This window comes from Varroa destructor, unplaced genomic scaffold, assembly GCF_002443255.2.
Source record: "Varroa destructor unplaced genomic scaffold, Vdes_3.0 BEIS01000004.1, whole genome shotgun sequence".
Classification (NCBI taxonomy): domain Eukaryota; kingdom Metazoa; phylum Arthropoda; class Arachnida; order Mesostigmata; family Varroidae; genus Varroa; species Varroa destructor.
In genome coordinates this window covers 16606874-16633187 of record NW_019211457.1, presented here as the reverse complement: position 1 = coordinate 16633187, position 26314 = coordinate 16606874, and the positions used below count along the sequence as shown (strand labels likewise).

The following is a 26314-nucleotide window of genomic DNA, read 5'->3' as shown; positions in this document are numbered from 1 at the left end:
TATGCAAACACATAATATATGAGTTTTTGTTTTAAGCCATGATTTCTGCGTTCGATAATGGAGTGCTTAGCATTTATTGTAGTGGTGATCCACTGAATGAGCAACTTTGGAGGTTCACGCTGCTTCTAGCGCTGCAGTGATCGATTCCTACGTTGGCACAGAGCTGAACGCGTCAGATCGCGATTTTCTAGACGAAAAATGATTGAACACCTCGTAAATGACGATGTAGAGGTTCTAACTGTATAATTACACAAATGTGGTTTTCGTTCGTTAGCTATTGACTATACTCCGGCTATGAGAAACAGAAAGACCGATCATTGTAGTTATGGCGGTCGTACTGTGACTGGTACGGTGATGAATCATGATTGGTTTGTGATTCAATTTGAGGAGATTCATGATCGCATGTAGAAAAAGAAAGGTCAGCGTAGTAAAGGTAATCACATCGTAAAATAGATGAAAAACGTGTTGACTTCTCGACAAGCGTAGAGCACAGAAGGCTCTGTGCCACGCTACAGAACTGGATATCTGTAGATGGTTTTTATAAAGAGACGAAAGACATAGTACTTCGTTTATCTGCGGACACTTTGGCTTTTTGCAATTTTTAGTTTCGTTGATGTTGTCTGTCGCAAACGTTAAAAAATGCTACATACGATGTGATTATATGGTTCTGGTGCTTAGAAACTCCTGGCCCTAATTACCTTGGGTAAACAAGCCAGAGTATTCGCATTTACCCTTTTTTTCAACCCAACAAAATATATATATATATATATATATATATATTTATATAACAAGTGCAGTATTGCAAATGAATTTAATCGATGTTTAAGATAAATTCTATTTACTAATATGCTAATCCTGACATCAGCTCAACAGAGAAAACGTTCAGTAGTAAAGAGTGTCTATTCGAAATAATTCGAGGTGTTGTATACGCGTACGTACTAATTTCGAAAATTAGTTGAAAACAATGCTGATACACTAATAAATGTTATCATTATAGCCACTTCTGCACACGATCTGGCGTAATTTACATACGTCCACGCTCTATTATTGATAGACTTCTGTGCCTTTACTCGGCATCATGCTGGTACGTGTTGCACTCGAAATAGTGTACTTCTATTTGATTTTTGAAAAAGTGTGCTGGAAAAAAGTAGACTTATTCGGATTTTAACGATACATCTTACTCAGTTCGATTTATCTTGCTAATATCAGGGAAGTAGTTTGCCTGTCGTGTTTGCAAAGAAAATATAAAAGTTACTAAGTTCAACATTCGAAACAACCGAAAACGAAATTTTATATTTTCGTCGTCTCATGGCGTAATCATTGGCTGGTGTTTAGTTGTACCGTGACTCAATAGCTTCGTCGGGTCACCGTTGTGCTAAATTCAGTCCGCGAGCACATAGCCACCAGACACGATGATTTTCTATGTATTCGATTGTATAATGAAGTGGCGATGTTCCAAACTCGTCAAGTAAAATAGGGGCTTTACATATATGGACACACTTAATCCCATAGAATCTATTCTAGAACTTGTCGTCGTAAGCGTCACGTTCGATCGGCTTGAAACGGCCGCTGATTTAATACTCGTGCTCGTCGTACTTTCTTGCGGTCAGTTGCGATCATCACGGTTTATATCATTTGTTATAAAGTCATGAATTGTCATTCATTATATGTTTTAAAAAATAACATTTTGTTGTCACTATGCAACTTACGATAGTGGTTAGAAAGAAAATGTCTTCCATATGCAGATACAAGACTGGATAGAGACAGCTCATGGTACTCCTTACTTATGGTCACTCCAATCAATAATGCATCACGGAGAGCTCTAGAAGGAGGGCTTTAAGTTCTACTAAAAGCTCTTTAGAAAATGTCTCAAGAATAATCTGCAGAAAAATAAATAATAATAGATAACTCATTGAATGAATGAATGATGCTTATGATTAATATTGCTCTTAGAAGTAAAACCCCCATAGGACCGACTGATTGTGACAGTTTAAATCATACTTCTCTCTTTTTTCGGTACAATGTAGGTTACCACCATGTCTCATGATTGTTTTTCCATCGAATTTGAATACATATATTAGTATTTTCGTATTTGATTATCAAAGTTGATTACGAAAGCTACCACGATTATTGTAGGGCCTCTCTTTACCCTTTTTCTTTTGAAGGTCTTTGTTTGTTTCTTCTTCATCATCCTTTTCCCTTTTGCTTCTTTCTATTTCTTTTCATGAAATGTAGCTTCTGCCAGTACAATGTTGCGTTATTAAGTAGGAAACTTTTTATATGATACACGAACAAGCAGCGATTAAACGAAGCGAACCGTCCACGAATGTATCGGTCTATATAGATTCATTTATTATCAAGCTCGTAGCCGTAGGCGATATGCAAATGTTCTCAGTCGTCGTATTCGTTATCAATGTCAGTGTTACACAACGCTTTGTTGTCTCCACTATCTTCAGTCTATGTTTATATCTTGGCGTCCTCTTTCCTTCTAAAATCGTATAACTTTTTCTGTTGCCTCTGTCATTGGCCAGATGATGTTGGCCGCCTATACTCTTTCTCGTACCGGTTATTTCTTTAAAATTCGCCTATCAATGTTATTACCACTAGAATCCCCGTCTCTTTCCCAGTGCCTTTTTATGTCCGTTTTCTTTGCTCACAGCTTCTTGTTGCCGTTTCCTACGCCGCAGTCCAACCCATCCTGCTCTGTGCTGCTTTCAGCCAGTGGCGAGTCCTGCCAGTGGTACCCTGCACAGAACAATATCCCTAATAAGACGAAGGCTTCCTGTTTGCTTTGTTCTCCAATTTGATGCCCTGTCTTTATGGCACGTACCTCCTTTCGTGACTGATGTTGCTGTCACCATTGCCCCACAAAGATTCAGAAACTATCTGGAACACTGTTAACACACGGGTATACGCAAAAACGAGCAGGGTTAAGCGAAACAGATGAAAAAGAGGTAGCTGAAGACGACAAATGACGGCGACGAAGAAGCTGGCCTCGGCTGGTCGTTGGGTAGCTGTTTGGGAAGACGAGGTTTACTGAGTCACCGTCAAGTACTCTGTGTATAAGTATGCATACGGCCCATGGCGGGACTAAGCGATAATACGACCATGACCAGGAGCAGCTAGTGGTCAGCAACGTCTTTCACAGTCAGCGCAATCATGCGGTCCATAAACGCAGTTGTCGGCTTCACTCCTGTGTGGGCTCAATCCACTAACAAACACTCACCCTCCTCTATCAAAAAAACCTTCTCGTACAGAGCCAGCTCAGCGAAGCTTAAACATTGTTTCCCTAACTTCTCTTAGCTATAACCTCATCTTATACTGAAGTCACCCCCTTCCCATACTGTGCTGCTGATGAGCCTATCGTGTCAGAAATACCTACAACTGAGGTAGCTATTAAACCCGAAGGCGCAGTCAGTAGCCAGTGGCCACAGGCCAGACCACTATAGAAAGCGCCGACCCGACCAACCCCTATTGTTTTTGTTGTTGTCGTCGTTGTTATTCCTATCGTTATTGTCGTCGTTGTCTCGTTTTTGTTGTTGATGTTGACATTGCTGTCGTAGTCATTATTCTTGAGTAGTTGAAACAATGGAGTAAGCAATGACGCGTCTTGCTGAATAACAGCTGCAGCGGCAGTGAAAACGGCGATAGTGACCGCGTCGAAGAGGACTTATTTCGCAAAATCCCTCGCGCTATGATGACGAGTTCGTCTGGTCGTCGTCCAGAGGGCGCCACTAGGCTTCCGCCGCCGATCATTTTGCGCCCATTCCTCTTCTTCTTTTGCTTCACAGCACGAGGTGGTGCTGGCCGACCGCCGTTGCTTTTGCTGCTGCTGCTGCTGCTACTGCTGAACGCCCGGCAGTTTGCTGCTGCTGTCGCCGCCGTCACCGCCACCGGGTGCTTGTTAAGTTAAGCGGAGCGTTCCTAGGTTCTCCTCTTCCTCTTGGATCAGCAGAACACCAACCGCTGTCGGGATGTAGTGGATAACGCGGGAGTTGAGAAAGTAAGGTTTGAGGTACCGTTGGTGCCGGTGGTAGTATAGCCGATAGGTCCAGTGGTGGCCGCACCAGTAGCAGCCTGGTATTCTGCTGGATGGTGACTGGCGCCTTTCTTTCTTTTTGGTTATGGAGGCAGAACAGCAATGCTGAGAAGCTGGCACTAACTGCTACGGAAGGGGGCACAACAAGAAAATGGCTAAGGCAGCTTGGAGCGGGGCTAGACAACTTGAGGAAAGGCGTTGGAAGGGACGCGGGTCGGCTTTCCCTGAGGGCAGCTAGTCCGGGATGAAGGTAGTTCCGCATACAGCGAAGTATGGATAACGCGGCCTGTACCCCCCTCCCCCACCTCCCTCCCCTGTGCATTGCACTGCATCGCGCCACGCCACGCCACCCAGTGTACAGTGCAGTGCTGAATGTAGGGCAGATGTATGGGGCTACGTCGTATGAAGGAAATGGTCGACGATGAACAGACACACAACGCACAAACACAGAGAGACGGTTGAGTGGGCTCGAGGTTAGGAACGGGGGTACTGCTGCCAGCAGCAGGATGCGTGTCTGGAGAGACTCTATGTGTGCGCGTATGTATGTGCAGACGACGCCGGCACGCGTGTGGTGCCGCGCTGGATGTCTGTGTGAGTGTCTAGCAGGCTGGTAGCTACCGGGAGAGGAAAGAAAGAAGGAGATTTGGGGTTGGGGTGGAAAGATGATAGAAAGAATTGGGGGCAACGAAAAGAGCAGGGGACAAGGGTGCGAAGAGAATCTTCCTTGAGGGTTTATCTCCTAGACGCCGTTAGATGCTTCGGCTGGCTGTGGTGAGTAGTCTTGATGGTAGTTCCATAGGTTCCAGTAGTGGTGCAAGCAACGCTACCAATGACACCAGTACCCACGCAAAAAGAAGAAGACGCCTTTCAATAGCGGTGAAGGAGGGGGGGTCCTGGTGACTAGGTAACGGGTCGCTCCCATTCCTTCATAACAAAAACCCATATCCTTACGGCCATCAACTAGGCAGACAGAACCATTTCTCGCTGTTGGCTACAGCCTACTACAACCCAAGTACCCAAATCTTCTGTGCAGCTTTCGATGCCCGTCGCTGTTAATGCGGTTGTTTGCATTTGCATCAGCAGTGTTACGACGATGTGATAGCGCGCGCCACTGCCACCGTTGCTGTAGAAAGCAACCCTCATGTTGTTTAAAGCGCCCTTTACGTTGTTTCCGATGGTCTGCAGCGAAGATCGAAATGGAACGACGCTTAGGCTATCGCAATAATGCTGTCAAATGTTGAGGAGATAAACGAGTCGAACGGGCACCTGAGGAAGATTCAACAAGGATGAAGTGGGGGGCAAGAGAGTCCCTTTTCGGCTTCTTTTTAGCCCGAGGGAACTTTATCTTCCCTAAAAGTCCGACGCTGTCAGCGACTCTTCTCCAGGAAAACGCAGGGAGTGGTCCTGATGAAACTACTCAATGGGAGGGGTGAAGCCTAAAGGAGAGGCGAGAAATGTCAAAGGATTTTCAGGAAACACTAAGGTACTTCTGGAACCTGTGCTTGCCTACCGGACCGTCGGCTGGTTTGGCTATCGACAATCCCTTAACAGGCGACTAATCAAATTACTGCGTTACTCTGCTTGGCCGTTGGGTGCGAATCATCACAGCAGGAGCAGCAGCAGCTCTGACTGAGGGCGTAAAGCATGCGGAGGTTAATGAGGAGGAAAAATGGAATTATTACTGGGGCCTTTCCAGTAATGGTGGTGCCAAGCATCGCTTATCGACGCCATTGATAAGCGGGGTAGTCTCAATGCTGTCGGATATTGATTAAACGAAAAGCAAACCGTAATCGCTAGGAGTACTCTGGAGAAAAGCGGCACACGAAAAGGCAGCAGTAACTATAAAAATAGAGAGATAGGGTTGCAGTAGGCAGCGAATAGTGTCTTGGATGTAGTCCTATCTGGCGAAAATCCCTGGCTGGAAGTTAAATGAAAGTACTGGGATAAGGATTGTGTGGATGATAATCAGGTAGAACAAGCAAAGACTTCTAGACTACAAATCTGATCAGTCTTTGTGTGACAGTAGAAATAAGATCGTGATCGGTAGGGATCCTATTTTTACTTCAGTTTACGTGGCAAGTCGACGAATTCTTTGATAGACGGCTGAATGCCGATGATGGTTTGTCTATTCGGTACTGCTACTTGAAGTGTTGCCTGCAAATTGGCCTACGTGAACAAACGATGTCCAAGGAAGCAGCGCAAGCTGTGGTTGGAGGTGCGCTTTAAGGAACTCTGCAATCGGAAAAAATCAGGGAAGTTCGTCAGTGATGAAAACGGATGTAAAATAGAATTTGGAAGAAACAGTTTTTTCACAGGCAAAATAGTGACAAAAAGGCAAAAGATGCTTTAAGGCGGTAACAACAGAGGGGGAAGATTCACAGAGGACAAAGCTGAACTTAGAATTTAAAAATCGTTCTAGTAGATTAAGTTAATAAGAGTAAATTATACTTTGTAATCTACTATTCTTTTTCTATAGATTTACATTCATCATTGTAGATCGAGTGAGGTCAACGACGCCTTTTCAATGAGCAGCGCCACTTGAGGTGGCACAATCAATGACAGATAAATTTTCTGCATTAATAATTGACCCAATTCGAAACTAGTTCATCTTTGGTAAGGACTTGGCCAGCCAAATAGTTCTTGTTATATATTTTAAGACCTTAAGCCTTTGCAGACACCTGATATAAGGACAATTAGGTGTCAAATTAATAAATACTTTGAATTAGTATATGAAGCAACTGTTCAAGGTTACCCTATCATGATTTATGTGACAGATCTCGACTCTTAGATGGGATTAGTCGAAATTGCAATTGTAATTTCATAAAAATGCTTGAATTTGGGCTTAATGCCGTCGGTCCGGCATGCCATGTTTCCTGCCATCAGCGGGCCAAAGGCTTTCAGGTTAACACTAACAAAAACGGATCAGATATGGAATGTACATAGTTGTCAAAGTGGCCTGCTCTATGGGACACAGATAGTTGACAAATGTCTGTTCTGTCAAGGAGGGTTTGGCTTGCACCCCAAAACGACACTCACTTACTTTCATCGTACGAGAAGTCACGTCACACCTCGTCAAACAGAAAGCTCTATTCTTTGATTTAACAGAGGGCATCTTGACTACGCCTTCGCCTGCCCTCGCTAGCATGCATTCTGTTAGGCTGAAGTTGACACTAATGCTAAGTATTGAACAGCCGTGTTGAGAATTCAAACAGAAGTTCTACGCGCAGAAACACTAACGCTATTATCTCCGAATGTCAGATTTCATTATTTCTGCGTACGAAAGCTTGTCCTCTGATTCGACTGAGAATCATTGGCGCCTGTTTAACGAGGTCTAACTAGTAAAGTCCAAACTGATTGATTCAGCGTCCAGATCAGGCGAGTCGAGAAGAGCTGTCGAAATAGCAGTAACAAGCATAAGTGAACCTTATAGAAATCTTTGGGAATGTTTTATTTATAGTTAAGTGAATAGACTGGCTGGAATGAGATCGCAAAATGTTTCGTCGTGTCTCTGGTTTAAACAAAATAGGTTAAAAAAAAGTTTTTGTATCGTATAAGTTTACTGTAGTGTATATTTACCTCTTTAACAAAATTACGTACGGAGCTTTTGGGTTAAGCAGCGTACAAGCTTTTGGGTCTAGAGTTTATCCCAGTGTGTCCTCGAATCAACAAAACAGCGTACGCGAACATATCCTTACCCAGCAGACGCGATCCCGATCATGTAGTGGCGTCAACTTACTCTGCTGCTACTTTAAACAATTCATTTTTGTATACCAAACGCCATAGAAATCACATATAAAGCTAGATTCCAACAGATTACCGAAGTGCAGTTTATTACTAAAACATCGCTAAGCTGCTCGAATAGCTCCCGTGATGGAGCTGTAGTAGCGTGTTTGCCTCCTAAATTTAAGGGTATGTGAAAAGGTTCAATTTTATGGCAGGGTTTTACGTTTGACACAATTTTACATTCTGATTTCATTAGCGAAAGGTAGCTATGCCAGAACAGAAGCGTGGACCATAACGCTCTTTAGCACGATTTTTAGAATACTTTCAAAAGGAGAACGAAGGAGCACCGTTGTCGAAATACACCAGCACACGCAGCAAAGGAGAGCTTTAAAACGCTTAATGGTAGTAGCCTAGGGAAATCCTGAGACGCTAGCTTCTTTGTCCCTCCATTATCATAACGAACGGTAAAAACGTTCGTCTTCTCTTACCTGTTTCTAGTGCTCAACTCGAATGTTTCCTTCATCAGTGTTTAATTGGACAGTCACAAGAAGATTAGCTGCAATGCAGGTGGTACAGTTAAGCCGAAAACCGTTACAGTCACCATTAGGTGCAAACCGCATTTCGTCACTCTATGCATCAGTGTGCAAACACGTTTACCGTACACAATTATTGGATTTATTGTAAAGTAAAAATCCGCTTTATTAGCGGCGCGTCAAGATGCACGTAGTTTGCTAAACAAGTACTGAATCATTCATGTATACGTGATTAGTTCAACATCTTAACACATATTTGGTGCTACATAATGTGACTGGATTTCGGCAGCCTGCAGGGACATACCCGATATGATCGAGGACTTTCCAGAACTTTCTAGGCAACGTAAGAACAAGTGGACGCGTCTAGTAGAAAAGAGTTATAGTGTTTGTACAACCTATTCTACAAGCATGATTTTCATTCGTATAATCATGATGTTCATTGCATTGCACATAAGCTTCACAACATCGAGTGTCACTCCTCGCGTCACCTTTTATTCTCGTGAATTGCACCCTCAGCTTTGTTTCCTTTACTCCTGGATCCCAAGCGTACGCTCACGACCAGTCTACATTTCATTTCTGCAACCCCAACCAGTGTTGCTGACTGGCGTTGTGTTGTGTGTGTGGAAAAAGAAAACAAATTGAGGCAAACGTTAGCATGACTCGTCGTCGTAACTGCCGTAGCTGTTGTGGATGCAGCTGTTACTTGTTGTTGTTTCTGTTACTGTTGTTAACGATGCCGACGTCTGCTGCGGGGGACGAGGTGAAGGATTGCTGGCCGCCGTGCTGACATAGCACGAGATTGTCACGGCACTGTATTTTTGACAAGAGGTTGCGGATAGATAGATACCGCCTTGTTATCCCCTCCCGTTTTGGTCCTACCTTTATTTCTCTCTCTTTCTCGAAACAGCTGCATTAGTCGCACAAAAGTACAGCGTGTCCAGCTTCTTCAACGTACTCAGTTAACCATATGCGTCCGACGCTGTACGCCTATAGTGACATGGCTGTGACAGTTACCGTCTCTCTGTTCCACTGACTGCAACTTCAACCACAGGAGGCGGACTGAGGCCTCCTGACCCACACGCGCGTAGCTGAATCCCACTAGCAATGACCCAGCAGCAGCTGCGACCACAGCCGTCAACGGGCGTGGACAGCATTCAAGTCGACGAGCCCAAGGAATTCCTTTGCCAACGTTCTGAGCTCCCGGGAGCATGGCGGAAGGGGCAACCACTGAGGAATGAAACGAAGGGTTGACGAGGGGTTATGATATGACAGAGACACGATGTTTTGTTAGCCATCAGTACGTTGTTCACAATGTATGTAGCATTCATGCGTTCATCTAAGTCCAGTGAATTCGTTCACGCTAACCGACGGCGCGCCGCTTTCTAATAATTACCTCCAAGCTAACCGGACCGCCAATTGATAGGCACCAATTAGTAATGGCTAGACGGCATTATGACGTTTCATAGTCGGCATAATGCTTTCATAAGCATATTAATCGGTGTAAATTTACCCAATACGGTAGAATTTAATGTAAAAATTGTTTAAAATTGATTGTAACGATGGATATTCTATCCCGTTCTAGAAGATCTGGTGTCGTATCGGTATCGTCTTGGTCTGCGCTAGAGGAGCGAAGCGAATGCCGCACATTGGCTTAGCGCAATCTGTACATTTATATTGAAATATAGTTGCTGTCTTCACATGTCCAACGTACGATGTTAAGCCTTACCTCAATACCGTTTCGCCCGCTTGTTGCCCGCTGCAGAGCTTCTTGGCTATAGACTTATAGCGGCGTTATGACCAGAGGCTTATCCGGCAAGAAAAATGGATTAACTTATACCAAGATTTATTGATAATCGGATCATGTAGCTTGTCACTGGCCACGGATCTGGTCTGCATACTAACGAAGAGATGTTATAGAATCATAAGAGGCGACATACTTGACCTTACGATTGGCGAGCTCTCGAAGCAATATTATTAAGAAAATTCGTCAATTTTTTGCATGAAGACTGTATTGTATTAGGTCTATGTAGACCTGTACTTTGGCCTCGCAACGTTCCTGCGTACTCTACGCACATACACCATTAGAAATGATTAAGTGTAAGTGTTAGATTTGTCAACGGTGGCTAGGATTTGAAAATATCTGTTTTGTTGCATATGTCTCTATAGTAATTACTAATAATTCTGGTTTTAGGTATAACCTCTTTAAAAGGCCACGCTCTAAATCAATTCTAATTAGGTTAGAAGATACGCTTTAACATAGCATTAAAACCAGCTGACCACTCTCTCTCCTGACTCTCAACCTTAATGTCTATCTTTAATATACCTTCGGATTAATTCCATGTAACCGTTTCAATGTTTTACAGACCTTTCATTAGCTGTACATACATTCTCGTCGATTCAAGTTGATAATTATGGTAATATACGAGCAATCTGGGGCAATGATCCCTTTATGTTGTCATTTCTCACGCTTCTTTGACAGATTTTAACTATCGAATTCGTCCAGTTATCTAATCGCGTTCTCTGATCTGTCACTTTGCAGAAATCTGTGTTCACTGAAAGAAGGGAGTCCATTTTTCCTGCGCGCCCTGTCTAGTCCGTCCTCTTCTGGCCGTTTATCCTGCTTCATATTCCTTTCAGCGGCCGCAAACAGGTCTCCTCTTCGCCTCTAACCTCGACCTCCGTTTACGCCACTTTCTGTGATACAGTTGAGTGGCGTTGCTGTGTATCGGCTGATAGGATGAAAGTCTGGTTGGCGGCATCTTCTTGATGTCTACTGCAGCCACCCATCACAAAGACATATTGGTGGACCTTTTCTTATGCCTATTGCTTCGTTCGTCACCGGCCGAGTTTCTATCGGTCGACCCCTGCCGGCGAACGTCACCTTCTGTGTATTTTTCTCATTTGTATGGAATTCGTCGATGCCGTAGCACTTCGTTCTTCTTTTTCGCCTGCTATTCCTGCTTGTATAATTGTATGTTTGTGTGCTTCGACGTCGTTTGTATATGTCTATCTATGTATGTATGTATGTGATCATCTGTACCAGAAACAAACGAGGAGCCCTTTCTCGTCCGCTACTTTCTCCCCTTGCCATTTTCGGTGACGGGGCAGAAAAGCCAAGACGATGAAAACGAGACGAAGGAAAGGCCCACAGAATGGCACAGGATACGACAGAAGTATGTACTGCGACCGTTGCGTCCTCAAAGTATCTCAACTAGTACCCTTACTGTTGCTAGCTGCTTGGCTCTATTCGCAGGCCTGAGAAAACCTCACACACAGTAGGATCATACAAACCATACCACGTTTCCATGTGTACCCCCTCTACGATCTTGCGGCCGCTGACTGTTTAGCCAGGTAGTTCACCAGGTTGTTCTCTGGGTCCTCTGTTCCTTCTTTCTGGGAGCGCTCTTGCCGTGATCTTCGCAAGCCCCTAGGGCCACTGTTTTCGATTAGTCGCCGCCTGGTTACTCCTGCCAACACGGCGAATCGGGACATGACCCACGAACGCATGGGCCAACGTTTCCCCAACTTGTCGTAAGTTACTCCAAGAGCAAGGCGCAAAGGCATGAGCTATCTGTCCTGTAGGAATATAGTCGCAGTAGAAGCGGCATCGCGCAAAAGCATACCGCCGACTGTGCGGTTCTAACCTCCTATGCTGTATGTTCGCTGCGTTTCTTGGTCAGCCGGCAACGAACCAGCGAAGGCTCCAAACGCTGACCAATGCGCGTGTGATGCCAGCTTTCACCGCTACTGCAAGTGAGTTCTGCGTTGCTTCCTCTATTCTGCTTCTTTCTCCACATAACACCGAAAGCAGGGAGTGGCGGCGGGGTGTTCCTCTGACGTCGTTCTCCTATTTCTCTCCAGAGCTTCCTTCATCTCTTTATCCTCTCTTTGCCCCTATGTTCCGACAGGCCCCAAACCGCCGTTACAGGGTGGCTTCAGGTCCGCACCCAGCATCCCGTCTGGCTGCAGTGTGCGCTTCTGCTGTTCTTACTGCTGCTGCCGTTGGTCGTCAGTCATCGCGGAGCTGCGGCATCCCACGGGGAGCTCTTGGGGGGTAGTCCCTTGGAGCCGAACTGCCGGAGCTTGGCAGGCCGCCTATGCCGTCTCCACTATCGCCACCATAGCCAGCATTGCTGGCAGCGACCGTCGGTGGACGGATCGTTGGCTGAGAGAGGGAGATCAGAGGAGTTCAGTTCGCCTTCGTCAGAGCAAAGGCCCTTTGCTGTTTCCCTTAGAACTTACCCCATCCTTCAGTTGGCCTGACCGACCTACCGAGCAACGTCGAGCGAGCAGTGATCGTACCCACACTCCACACCCCGTATACTTTCCTAATAAACAGACCTATGCTGCAGCGGATGGCTGACTGCTTGCTTGTCCCTAGTTTTTCGCTGCAGGAAGCTCCCTCAGCTGCCTAGCCTCATCGGCTCGTCTCCCCATACAGCTTCGTCTGCCCTTTCTTGCTGCTGGCAATGCGGAATGGGACATATAGGCAAGCTCCGCTAAAGCAGGAGTGTGCTGTATGTAAGTCTATGCGTATGTGTAAGTGTCTGATTGGGTATGTCCGTATGTGTGTCGAGTGGTGGAAGAGAAAAAGGAGAATGAATGTTGCTGGAGGACGGACCCCCAGGGGCTTGACTAGAGCAGCAGTAGCAGGTCCTGTCTTTGCCACCATCGTTGCTGGCAGCAAAAGAAGAGAACCCGAGTTGGGTTTGCCACTAGTGGGAGTTTGCAGCAGAACCACTAGTCGGCAAAAGCACGGAATAGCAGCGGCATAAGCGGCAGCAGTAGCAGCAACGACCCGTCGCAGTCGTTGTGCGTTGCTGAGCGCCACTGGCAACGGAGGCGTAATAGCAGGACGGCCGGAGGATCCTAGAGAGCCGGCAAGTTGCGGAGAGCTGATGGGCGCGTTTTGGGGCGCTATGTCGAAAAAAAGCCGCTAGGGACTCGGTTGGCGCCCCAGGCTGGGGATTGGGGCTCACTGAAGAGTGGTATGGAGGCACTGCAGGCTGGGGCGAAATTGGATCGATAGAGTTTCGAGAAGAGAAGCGGTCGGACCGATGGAGGGATGGGGAAAACGAGCGAGCAAGCACGACGGTCGTTCCCCCGTTGCTTCGGCTTGGGCTCACCTCATTCGGCACTTCCCAAACTCCAGCATTTCGCCCCGTCCCATTGGCCCTCACTAACAGCAGCTGCCACTACTAGTGCTGGTGGTAACGGCAACGAGCCCTGTGAGTTTCGTGAGCACTAGACGTTGCTTGGGTAGTCCGGACGTCTAAGCTACAATTCGAAGCGAACTGAGATCCGCTGCCGAGAGCTCTTTTCTTCTGCTGCACGAAGCGCCGCCAGCACTGGCACGCTTTATGGCCAACGGCCCCTGCCGTGTATAGTCTCCTACTGATGTCGTTGCACTGCTGCTACTGACGCTACTGCTGGATATGTTAAAGATAGAAAGGGAAACTCTCACAAGACGAGATATTGCTTCGAAGCTCGAAGCAGAAAGAAGCGAAAGAGGTGAACGTCATTGCCCCGAATGTTGGTGCTGTCGCACCACCATTGGCAGCGGTAGCAGTTATTCGTTCTTCCACACGCAGCCAAACCCACTTAGTCGACGGATGGAGGCGCTGCTCGAGAGAACGGAGGCGCCAGAGAAAGAGGCACGGTAGGACGAACTAGCGCATCAGAGAGATTTAGAGGAAGCCAAAGACGGATAGAGAGAAGGAATATAAGGGACGAGGAGGGAAAAAGAAAGGGAACGAGAAGCAGTCGAAGAAAAGTGCTTCATGGACGGAGCAGTATGACGGTGAATGCACAGATAGCCAAAGCGTGCTAGCTGTCCTGATCAAATGATGGGTGACCTGCACCTTCCCCACTCATACATTGCACATAGACCATGGACGTGTGGGTATACATGGAAAGATCAGCGAATGCCGAGTAGTGTGAATCCAATTCAGATCGAGCAGACGATGGCAAATCAAATATGAAATATGAATATAAAATATGCTTGCAAAAAACTTAATCATTAGACATGTGTTGGCGCTCGCCATTAAGAAAGTCGAGGTTGCCTATGGCGCTATTGTCCGAATGATTTGTATTTGAAATTCAGTCGCGCGCGCCTTTTCCTGCTTTCGTTTTCTCTTCGTCTCTCGCTTGCTATCTTGCTCTCTCCCTTTTCCTCCTTTGAGAACATTACTGCCGCCGCATAATTTCAAATTATGACGCGTTAGCACAGCTGCGAACTTTAAAGCTTTCTCATCAGCTAGATATCTCCCGACACGGTCATGTTCAGTAAATATGTATCACCCTTCGCGACGCTCTCTGGAATTAGTTTACTGTTATAGTGACCCTTGCCGTCGTTTTTTTTTGGTTTTTCTACTTGCGTTAAAATAACGTTTGTTTCCTTTGACGCCGTGCAAATATTTTCCACACGACCAATACATAGTCCTCCATAGTCTTCTTTGTAGTTCGTTGATCATGGTGGTTCCTTCGTTTATAAGAGGCAGCCGCCGCGGATGCTACTATCACCCGTGCTGCTGTGCCAACATCCCCCAAGCCAAGCGCCAGGCTCTCCTTTCCTACTCGGCTTTGCTCGTTCATTGACAATGGAAACAAATATGGCGGCGGTCTACGCGCCATTGCCGCAACAGCCCTCCACTATCCCATTTTGCCCCAACTTTTCCCGCCAGCTCCTCGCGATAGCCGTCGCTCGCCGAGGACTCACTCCCAGAGCGCCATAGAGATCTAATACAAGAAAAAGCAGCAGCAGCACCGGCGGCGGCAGCTGCAACACCGGCGGCCGCTTCGTGTGCCACTGGGAGCGTCGTCTCGTAGCAACGACGAGGGTTGCGCTGCTTCGGCGAATAGCGCCGGCTGCAGCCTGAGCCAAACCCAAACTTGAGTCTGAGTCCTGGAGAGTCTTAGGCACGCGCATGTCCGCTCGTGTTTTTCTTATGCTCTCTCCCACTACTCAGATAGACGCACACACAACCGCTACAAGCGGGACTCACACAGACCAGCTGGCCGCCAGTGAACCAGTGTGTGTGCGTGCGTGCGGGGTTGTTGTAAGGGGTTCCACGGGGAGCTGGCTGACATAGGAGAATGTAGAGCGTTGAAGCTCTCCTACCCATTCTTTGCCGCCACTTGCTTGCTGTTACCCCCGTCTGCCCTGTGAGCTATGGGATGACTAGCGACGCTCAAAAGGGGACCACAACGGCGGCGAAGGCGGCTCAACCCTCCCTCTCGCCTTTGCCATGTTCTCTTTTTTTGTGTCTGGATATGTGTGACCGACTGCCAATGTCTCCTCGAACTGCCGCCATCCAGCAGGTGGTAGTGCGACCAGGAGCAGCTCCTTTCCTTAGCGACAGCACGATGGAACTACGGTGGTAGACCTGGCGGCAGCAGCAACCACAGATCTAAGGGAAAGTAAGTACGCTGCGCAGGGAAGTAGAACGAAGACGAGGGCAGAGTTAAGGCATCTTTCTGGGAACTAGGGACTAGTTGCGACCAGGGTTTCTTGAATCGAAAGGAAGACCCAGCCTTACCCAGTGCTTTGGAGCTGATGATGAGGCTCCCGTCACTGCTACCGTCGCCGGCCAGCAGTGGAAAGCAACCAAACATTCCATTTCTCTGCTCTGGCTCCGTTCAGCTTTTGCTGCTGCTGCTGCTGTTGGCGCTCTGCAAAAATACTCCTAAGAATATTCCCTTTCTCCACAATTGTACCTTCTCTACTCTCAACTTCCCTACCCTTTCTTTCGCTTGGCTATATTTTCTCTTTCCCTTTCTCTCTCTCCACATCTCTCTTTCCCTTTTTTGTTCTGTGTCCAGCATCTTCTCTTCGCAATCCGCTTTCTTTTCCAACGGTGGAAACACACACGCGCAAAATTCCTCCTTCCTATAAGAGTCTTACTTCTTTTCTTTCTCCTTCTCTGCACCGTCGTCGTGTCCTTCTTCTTTCTGATTTCTGTTAGTTTTTCTCTTCTCTCCGTTTGTGTCTGTTCCCTCTCGCTTTTATATCGACTCGATTTCTCCCCCAATTTTCTTCCAGTTTCCATCTTTGTCGCTCACGTCGCGTGTCTTTTGTTAACCATCTTTAGCTGCCCACTTTTTGTTCCTTCAGTCCTTTTCCTCTTCGTCGTTTTTCGTCCGACGCACACCTCTCACACTTTTTAATTCTGCCCTTCTCTCTCCTAGTCTTTCACTCACACACTCATTCATTCGCGCCCTGTTTTTCTCCTCTCTTATATTTTTCGGCGGCATTTCTTTATTTCTTTCTTTCTCTCTGATTTTTGTCCGCTCACACTTTTCCCTGCTGCTAGCGTTCCCTTCTCCTTTTTCTCTATCCCTCTCCCTTCTTCCTTCTTCTCCCTGTTTCGCTCTTTGTCTGTCTGTTTCTATCAGACCCCAGAAACAGAAGCGTGGACAGCGAAAAAAGAGGAAGAAGGCGGCTTCCCTCTTTTTCCTCGTTTTCCACCCAGCACATCGAGCGCGTCGTCTGCTGCTTCTGCGTCGGCTAGTGCGCCTTCTCTGTGTTCTGCTACCTCCTCCTCCTCATCCTGCTCCTCCGCATCGCTCGTTTTATCCCGTACTTTTCCTTCTTTTGTTCGTCCGCCGTTGTGGGGTTGGTTTTTCTCCCTCTCCTTGGCTTTCATTCATTTTTTGGTCTCTATCGTTCTGTTCTTTGACGCGCGTTCTGCAGAACTCGGTTTGCCTCAGCAGCAGCAGTGATGGCATCAGGCGCGTGTGAGGGTTCTGAGACTCGTATGGGGCTGTGAGGCTTCGTTCTCTTCCCTCATCTCGGCGGCAGCGGCGGCTGCGGTGCTGGGCGTCTACCAGCAATGGTGGTGGTGGCAGCAGCAGCAGCAGCAACGGCATTGGGGCTATGTAGGAGTTGGTTGGTTGGTTGATTGGTCGGTTGGGTCTCCGCTGGACGAGGAAAAAGAAACACAGAACGAGAAGACGAAAGGCGCAGCTTCTCCTAAGGCTTCCACCCTCTCTCTACTTCCAAACAGTTCCCGCTCCCAACAAAGTATGGGGCGAGCGAACAGGAAGGGGAAGGAACGAGGAAGGTGCTTGGGTATTAGGTGGGGGTTATAGCTGGGAGGTTTGGTGTCGCGTAGGGCCGTCCCCTGTGCCTCCACGTCGACAAGCCCCAACAAAGACCCAACTGCTAGCTTCAGGCCAGAGTTGCTTCTACCATATATCTGTGGCTCTATAGCCATGGAGCCACAACCAAGCTAACCAGGCCAACCAGACGGCCAGAGGGTATCAGCACGACGGGGATGAACGAGCAGTCGGCCACCCACTTCCATCTGGGTAGGCTCTTTGAGGGAACGTTTTGGGGAAGGGCAAAAAAGGTGGGGGGAAACTTCTGCCGGGGGCGTTTGGGTTAAGGCTGGCGGTGCTGATGGCGTTGGCACTCTCCAGCAGCGCCATTTTCTCCAATCTAGCACAGTAGTGCTGCTCTGTCGCCTTGCTGGTTCGCTCGCGCGATCTGCTCAGAAAGGAGCTCCTACTCATGCGGTGGCGCTACTATGGTTGCTTTGTGAGGGAAAGGCAGTATCTAGACTGGCTCCGCGACTATCGGACTGAGTTAGATGACTTGCTGAGGCTGAGCCGTAGGCTGCCTATTACTTGAAAGTATTGTTACTTGATGGCCTTACCATCCGCCTAAAGTCGGGGTACCAGTGGCGGGCTATTGCTAAAAGCCGACCCCGCAGCCAGCAATCCCGCAAATCTGAACTGAACAGACGAAAGGAGGAGTACATGGGTCTCATTCTCATATTCACGTTACGAGGTTTGCTGCCCGCTATCTTGGATCTGAGAATCAACAAACAGTGGTTAGAAAACAGTTCCTGTTTACATAGCCGCTTCTGCTTTTTCGCATCGAAATCTATATTTGTACTACTGACCTGAAATTGTCTATAACCTTTTTATTATGCTACAAATGGCACTAACCATTTCTGCTATACCGTCTCCTACCACCAGCAGATCCTGACGCCACTATTTTTAGTAGCCCCCGGTTCCACCAGCGTTATACGACGCACACAAACCAACACGACTCTACGCGAGGTAGTCCTTCCCTAATTCCCGTTGCATATGGGTGCACGCGCTTTGTATCCACTGTCGTTCCCCCTCCCCCCCTGCTCAACAACTTACTTCCTCAGCTTCCGGCAACATAACGTAGCATGGTGTTTCAGAATGACGTCTCGGCCCTAGCAGGAATCAACGCAGCTATAGAAACGAGGACAACGACGGGTCAATGAGGGACACTTGAAGGGTATGAAGCGCATATCCGATGCATCACGCTACTATATCAATGACGCGCTGTTTCTAATTGGTTTGCTGCTAAAAGAGCAACGGCTAAAGTCGCCAACAAATCTGAAAGGCCTTTGAAAGATTTAGGAGACTTGGTCTCCATGATCTGCTCGCTCTGTCACTGCGCAACCGCATCAAATGACATCGTCCTTTTCCTATGGTTCTATTAACCGATGCAGACGATTTTTTCATTGGTTCGTGGTTTACAGGTTCCCGAGAAGACGACAACAGCATCGTTACTTCTACGTTGCCACAAGAACAGTTATGGCCTTTGCACGTTGCAAAAGCTGCAGTCGCACGCATCATAATCGAAGCACCACACTACTCAGTGCGCCGCAGAAGCAGCGATGCTCGGTCGTGGTGGTAACGGCGGTCGCCATGGAGCTTTGGTACAGCTGCTATCTACGATGTGTTCTGTGTGGGCTTTGTGTTGTACACTGGCAAACAAGCACCTGCTTGTTGTGGTACGTTACCCCCTCCCTTCTCCCTTCTCGACCATCACCATTCAGGAAGGATTCAGGAGGGCAACAAGGAATGGTTGAGGAGAGGACGAAGAAAGAGGGCGCAAAAGAAGAACGGCGAATACAAAAGGCGGACTGATGACGATGGTGACCTGGGACCTCGGGGGTTCGAGGCCAGTGGTGGTGGCACCACCCTCATCCGAGCGTCGGTAGAGCTGCAGGATACATATTTTATGAGACGCATCAATTTTGCTTTGTTGTCGCTGCCGCTGCTTCTGCTGTTGCTACTGTGGTCGCTATTGCCTTGGTGGCAGGCGTTTCGTTCGCTAGTTTTGCATCCTCCTGCCTCTACTGGTCTTGGGACAGCCGTTACAACCTCCACAATAACGGCGCACTGCTGGAACTGCCGGTGCAAGTCTGCTGTTTGTGCGGAGTTATGTTATGCTGGGCCTACCCGCCACGGGGATAGTTGTCACAGTGGAAGTTGCAGAGAAGGCGGCAGATGAGACACCAAATAAGAAGAGCGGGGGTATAATGGCCTATGTGCGCCTCTTCAATATGTGCGAGGTACCGTCCCATAGGTGAATCCATGTTTTGTGAGATTGGGCTAACAACAGAACAACAAAGCATGGACGACAAAACGAGGCAACTCAAAGGAAACTCGGCTAGAAGACAGCAAGCCGTTTCATTGAACGCTAAATAACAGTGAAAGTAAAATTTAAATGCTGCCTAAAAACTAAATGAACCATAAATCTATACTTTTTTTTTTCACAGTAATTTCATCGTTAGGTACAACAACAGGCATGGCATAGGCCTATTTAGTGAACCTTAACGTTATCATAAGTGGATATCGAAAAGAATCGAAATTTTCGTTTCGATTCTGTTTAGTCATACGGCTCACTATAAATCCTTTGAGGATGACATCACGGGAACGTTTTGTTACATTGACGGTCTAGCTCTCCATATTTGACGGAATATTCAAAGAAGTATATAAGCTGCGAAGTCCATCCGTATATATTATAGTTTAAAGGCCTTGTGTTCTCAAATCCGGCCTATACACTGCTCCTTTAATAAAATGCAAGGACTTCAGAAGCTTGGTATGGTAATGCTGACCCGCCCAGCTAGACCAATTCGTCGTACACTTCCTCCAAATTACACATTATGTCCTTTTCGCCTGGCAACATTATTTTGAGAATCCTCGAAGTGCCGCTAGCTACGTTTAGAGTTCTCACTGCCCTTTCAGCAGCTGCCATTTTGATCGCCCTCCCTTGTAAGCCGTGTGCCGGGTCCATTCGCACTGGCTCTTCCCTTCCGATCCCCACTGGTCCTGTTCCAGCATAATTCTTTAGAACTCTGTGCGTGTATTTGTAGGGTCTCTTGTATGGAAACCCACGACTCTGTGTGAAGCGACTCGTCTGAGTAAGCAACCTGGCCGATGCCGCGTGACCCCGTTCCACGATTTAGCAGTCCAAGGCTGTCCCAAGGCGGCGCCTAGAAGTTCGACGGGGGCGCCGCTGCAGCGACTTTAAGGGAGGACTGCTGCACCTTTCTATTCTCGAAACGACTGTTCTATTCGAAGCTGCTATCTTATACTTGCCATATACCAGTTTTCCTGCTGGGACCGCCTCCGCCAACAACCCCTCCTGCCGTTCTTCACTGGGCCAAAGCTGAGTTTAGCCAGCCAGTCCGCTCAACTTTAGAACTCCACCCGCAGTTAGCTGTACTAGCAGGCTGCTGCGTTAGAGGACGCGGGATGCAGCACGCACTCGTCAGTGATCCGAGAACAGGCTTCTCGAGCTCCAAGCTCTTGCCTCTATTCGCAGCTATTCGAAGAGAAGTCGCTCTACGAGTTCGTTTGTCAGTCGTGCCTATGTGGTGTCATGGAGGGCTTTAGAAAGGAGGTAGGGAAGTCCCTTGGGGGTGTTCGGAGGGGAGAACTCCGCTATCGCCATCGACGCTCGCATGCCTCTCTCTATTCGCCTGCGGCGCCCCGGTCTCACAGTTTTAAAGTGTGGAAGGGCTCCGAACATTGTGGCACTGGCTGGGAGGCCGATTGCGACAGGGGCGAAGAGCGGCGGTGGCTGGTGCCGCTACTGCAGTCGTCGGAGGGGGCTTCGGGCTTTAGAAGGGACAGGGAGGCTATTGAAAGCCGCCTACGGTAGAAGCGCCTTTGCCTCATGCTGGTTATTTTCGCTTTGGCTGAAGTTTCGACAGGGGAGAGTGAACGGGGGTCACTCGTTGAACGGCGTTTCTGCTACGCGTTTCGAGGTAGGCTCCGCCCCAAAACGCCGCGGTGAGAGGGCAGCATCGAGAGCGATTGTGCGGACGTCACTGTCCGGGGCTATGGCGGCGGAGGCTGCAGCAGTAGCAGGATCTGAGCCTTTTGAGGAAGCGAGACCCTCCTCTTATTTTAAGAAAACTTTGTGATCAGAGAGGCCTGCTGCCGCGTAGCAGCAGGGCGGGGCGTTAAGATTGCTAAGGCGCGCTTAGATTAACACTAGGAGGGCAGCATTTTTGCTGAGATTTCATACGAAGACTTGGTGGAACGGTTTGCTTGGAAAGTAGTATATAAAGCGTGGTTATGTAATAAAATATATACATGTTACGTGCTAAATGAGTGATTAGGCCACGTTTTGTAGCATTATTCATAGCTTCAGCTGACATATGTGTTCAGCACAAACGAACCCAAGGAAACTTTTTTAAAAATGTAAGTATCTTACAATTATTTCTAGTCGATCTATTTAGCTTAATTGTTTACTTCGAATTTTCAAAATTCGAAACATCAGTTTTTTCAACGGAGAACCTGAGCATCATAATAATATAACGATGCTACCTAATATCCTTCACCTACCATATACTAAATGGCCTGAAGCAGACGGTCCGAAGACGGCTTTCCAAAGATGAGAGAAAACCAATATTCGAAAATCTATTATTTACAGTTGACAATTTTTTCAGGTTTATTTTTTACTGGTCGCAGTGATCTGGGACAAACATCCTAGCTTAGACTGCCAGCCGTCAAGAACCCCTAGAGGCGCAATGCTCATAATGTCTCGTTAATAGAGACACACACGATAGAATAGAGTATTACTTCTGCTGAGCTGGTAAATGACATACGTTTGGTACTGGACAGTATGAGACAACATAAGTACAACTATATGGCCAACGGCAAATAATACCGTATATTCTTTTCAAAGGCGCGACAATGTTCCTTATTGTTGTTTATATGAATAGCAGCTTCTGTCCATAATTTATCCGTGTACGAGCGTTTCATCCAAATAAGCAAACCTTTCTACCTGAAATAGAAGAAACATCGTATAGAGGTAATTCCCCGAAAGGATATGCATACACTCTTCTAAACAGCCCGGAAAAATTGGGGAAACAATGTTTAATTCGAAGCTATATTTGTTTATATTTCACTGTCTACTACTTCTAAGAAACCCAACAGTTATAGAATTACTGCTACATCCTATATCTAAGAGATAAAAATAGACACACTTGTTAAGCAGTTTCACACGATGGCAATCGCAAAAATCATCTGTACTTTTCCGGATGACATCTACTGTTGTTTTAAGTTTGCTAAAAAATTCACCGTCCACCTCCATAGCTTCAATGCATCGTTCTTCGTATGTGAAAAAAAAACAGAAGGAAAAAAAAATATGTATATATACATCCGCGTGTATATACATATATCTGGCAAATATTATTCCAACTTATATATAGGCATTTTTTTTAATCAGAAATATCCATGGAACAACATGTAAATCAGCGGGCGCATTTGAATATGAGCCGAGATTGTTGAAGTTATCCAATATTATTGCGCTGTCCATCTGTTGCTAACAACAAAAACAACCGTTGCTACTGCTGCTGTTGCTGGCTAACGGAGGAGCGAGAGAACTGCTTTCTCAGACTCCCCGCCCCCTCTATTTAATGTCTCCGGACTCTCCCTCGAAAAGCGCCAGACATGTTCCGCACCATGGGGGCTCCCGATGCCTGTCGAACTCGCGCGTCAGCGCACGGTTCCCGGTCCAACGGTTCCTTTTTCGGTAACGTTTTTCTCCTGCTAACTCCCTTTCTCCTGCTCTCCCTCAAAGGTTCCCAGTTCTTTCTCTCTCTCAATTTCTGCTCTATTCTCTTATTTTCAAACGGGCCCAACTTCTCTCTCCCTTTTACTTTGACGCTTTCCACTGCTTCTGGGTCCTCGCGAAAGTTGCTATTGCCCCCATTACGTTGACTGAAATTTAGTGACACCACTTTCGTGGGGAAGCTCCTCCATTGGAACGTTCATTGGGTCGCATAGGATTTGGCTTGCGTAGTTACAGAGTTTCACGGTGCTTTCTTGCCTGCCTCTGCGTTAAGCCACTGGAGCGTTAGGGGTTGCACGTAAACGCATCACTTAGTCGCTCAGCGGCTGTGGGTGGTGCTATTAAATGTTGGAAGCGGCGCCAGCTCGAGGCGAAGGTCTCAACTTAAGCCGGTTCGGCTCCACGTTTGGCTGGGATTTGGGCACCAAAGTGATAGCGGCTATAGAGGCCGTCCCACCGCCGCTTGCCCTTTCTACACTTTTGAGAGGATGGAAAAAGAGCAGCGATAGCAGCCGTGTGAAAAGGGTGGAACAGAGGGGCAAGGGAACGAATAAAGTCGGCCTGGCTTTTCACCTGCGAAGGAAATGTCGGAACGGAGTAGTTAGAGGATTTCTTCTGGTATGAGCGAAGTTACCGCGGAGAGAGAAGCGAAAGTGAAGATGGGGTTCTGAGGGTTGCTGGGGAAAGCGGCAAAAACGGGGTTGAAGTTTGCGCTGGGGAGGGCGAGATAGTTGAAACGTTGGAACAACAACAACAACAATGACGGTAACAACAACATAATCGACAACAGCCAAACCAGCTGCGTTACTAACAACTACGACAAAACCTTGCTGCCTCGTCTCCTGCTATAGAGTGAATTCAGGCAGCCTATTGGTTGGGACTGCGCCCACACAGGGCCATCGCCATCACCACCCGGGTGCTCTGCTCCAACTCACAAAGTTTTCAGTGGGCGAATCCTGAGAGCAGGTGCCGAAGGAGCTGGTGTCGGCATTCGCGGATGATACTAGCAACTAGAAATGGTAGCAACCGCTCAAAATCAATGAAATTGAGCGCATCATAAAGTATACAAAGAAATACGGGTCAGTATGGCGTGGTCCCAGAACAGGAATTGAAATGGCTTAATGTAGGGGAAGCGAGAAGCAGATGGCTAGGGTAAGCTAGTTCAGGGCCGAACCATATAGTTGCTGAATAGGACGAGAAGTTCTTTGCAAGGGTTGAAGAAAGGCAATACGAAATCGTGTTCGCCCGACGTAACAGAAAACTCGCTGTAGAAGTACCTGGGACAAAATCGGAGGGGGTAGTGGGACTGCACGTTTTTCGGGAAAATGCTAGAGCGACTTAGGCCTCCGGCAAAGTGGAACTCTTTTGCAGCGAATAGAATGAAGGGATAGCTGTTAGCGTTGCATATTTTCCAACTTTTGCAGATAGCGTACTTACCAGCTTTGCTAGCAATGGCAAGCTCGTTTGCTGTTTTAGTGTAATGCGACAGCAGTCAACTAGTAACTAAAAGATTAGCCTCCTGGTGCTTCTCTTTATTAGCGTCTTATATAAGGTTATAGTAACAAGGAACTGCGCAGGGTGAGTTACGGGGTGTAGACTATTTGGAATTTCAGCGTCAACAAAAACGACAAAAGAACGATGCACTGCCATGCGATATAAAGCTTAAAAAAGTGTGCATAAGATAACGTTTCTATCAAGTACATGGTACAGATAATGCTAACGCTGAACTTGTTAACGAAAGGTGTACTTCGATATTCGTTGAGGGATAGTACCAAATTAACTATAGGTACCTCAAACATTGTATACACGTTGTTGAAGCGTACAGGCATCAAAATGATGTAGTTGGGTAAAATAAAAGACCTATAATGCACATTACGTGAATCTATCTGTTTGCCCATTTTGGTCACGCAAAACTTCTAGCTTTGAGTACCGTATTTTCTCTCTTACTCAGTTCGCGTATTCTTCAGCTGCAGTCCTGATCTGTGGTTGTCAGCGTGCAGGTCCGCCCTATTTGACTTCGACGCCGTATCTTCTGGATCATGGTTGATAGTATTCAATTGGTTTGTGCTCGTAAGCCGACCGCACTTCGCGGTCTTTTTTCCTCTTTCTACTTTACTTAGCAGTGCTAGATTTCTTGCCACATCAGAGAGCGTTTGGCAAGTAGTGGATGGGGGGGGGGGGGGGCATTCAGCGACTGCGTGACAGGAACCTCGTTTGCGCCATTGGCGTAAAGACGAGTGACCCCCTCTCCCCCCCCCCCTTCTCACTATGCGAAAGCATCGCTGTTCGTTGAGTAGATTCTCCTTAGGATGAACGCGCGGCTACGGGCCCGCAGCAGGCCCACGTTGCCCCTCTGACAGTAAGCAGCACAGACATTTGCGTAACGACGTGCAGAGGACGCCGTGAATCGCTGATCACTTGGTGCCGACGACCCACCGCCAAAGTCGCCTGCGAAGATACTCAAAGGGCAAGAGAAGGATCGGTACAACGAGGACTAGTTTATCAGTCCGTAGTATTACATGAAAAGGAGTTCGGTGCTAAAGAGAAATAGCCCCTCCGCCACCGGATGCTAAAATCGACAGCAAGACTCTTGCGGAAGGCCTGTTGCGACCGTCGCTTTGGCGATTGGCCGTTGGCCCTATAGCTAGCTGAAACCACGCATCAACGTCTTATCTGATGCGTCCATTAATTCGATCAGACCTTCAGATCTTCCATCGAGGCCAGTGGGATTCAGATAGGGTAAATAATGCCGTATTTTCATTACTTGTTATTCCTGTGGATCCTAGTCGTTCGACGATTTGATCGAATCGTTAGAAGTATTGCTTTAATTACGGATATTCTAGGTAATTTTTTCAGGCATCTAGCCAGCAGGCAGGCAAGATCTCATTAAGGACAAGAAAATCATATTCATTACGAAGCCGTTTTTGCTTTTGGCACCAATTCTGCCGATACAAACCGTTATAATCGCACACGGTATTACCGTTTAGAGCAATACAAACGTTTGTAGAATATTTTTAAAGCAAATGCCCATTACCAGTTGTCCCGATATGCAGATAAAGTTGCTATTAACTTTAGTTACTTGTATATGTCAAACGATTCAAATCATCGATCGTTTGTTGGAAAAAGATCGAGCTTTCTTCGTATCGGCATATTTTTATGTTATAC

At 47.2% G+C, this 26314-nt stretch overlaps 3 long non-coding RNA genes across 3 annotated transcripts in view; all 3 read left to right on the top strand.

Annotated features, from left to right (window-relative positions):
• The window catches only part of LOC111249447 (uncharacterized), a 26951-nt gene extending 15847 nt beyond the window's left edge, over window positions 1-11104 (top strand). The window contains exon 3 of the long non-coding RNA XR_002672916.2: window positions 10835-11104. This is a non-coding gene — a long non-coding RNA (uncharacterized LOC111249447). The remainder of the gene's footprint in view (window positions 1-10834) is intronic.
• Window positions 1-26314, top strand: part of LOC147755902 (uncharacterized) — an 82188-nt gene that overhangs the window by 19820 nt on the left and 36054 nt on the right. The gene's annotated exons all lie outside the window — the stretch shown is intronic.
• LOC147755903 (uncharacterized) lies at window positions 11282-19806 on the top strand. Its single transcript, XR_015327025.1, has 3 exons — window positions 11282-11468; window positions 18280-18568; window positions 18816-19806. It is a non-coding gene; the product is annotated as an uncharacterized LOC147755903 (long non-coding RNA).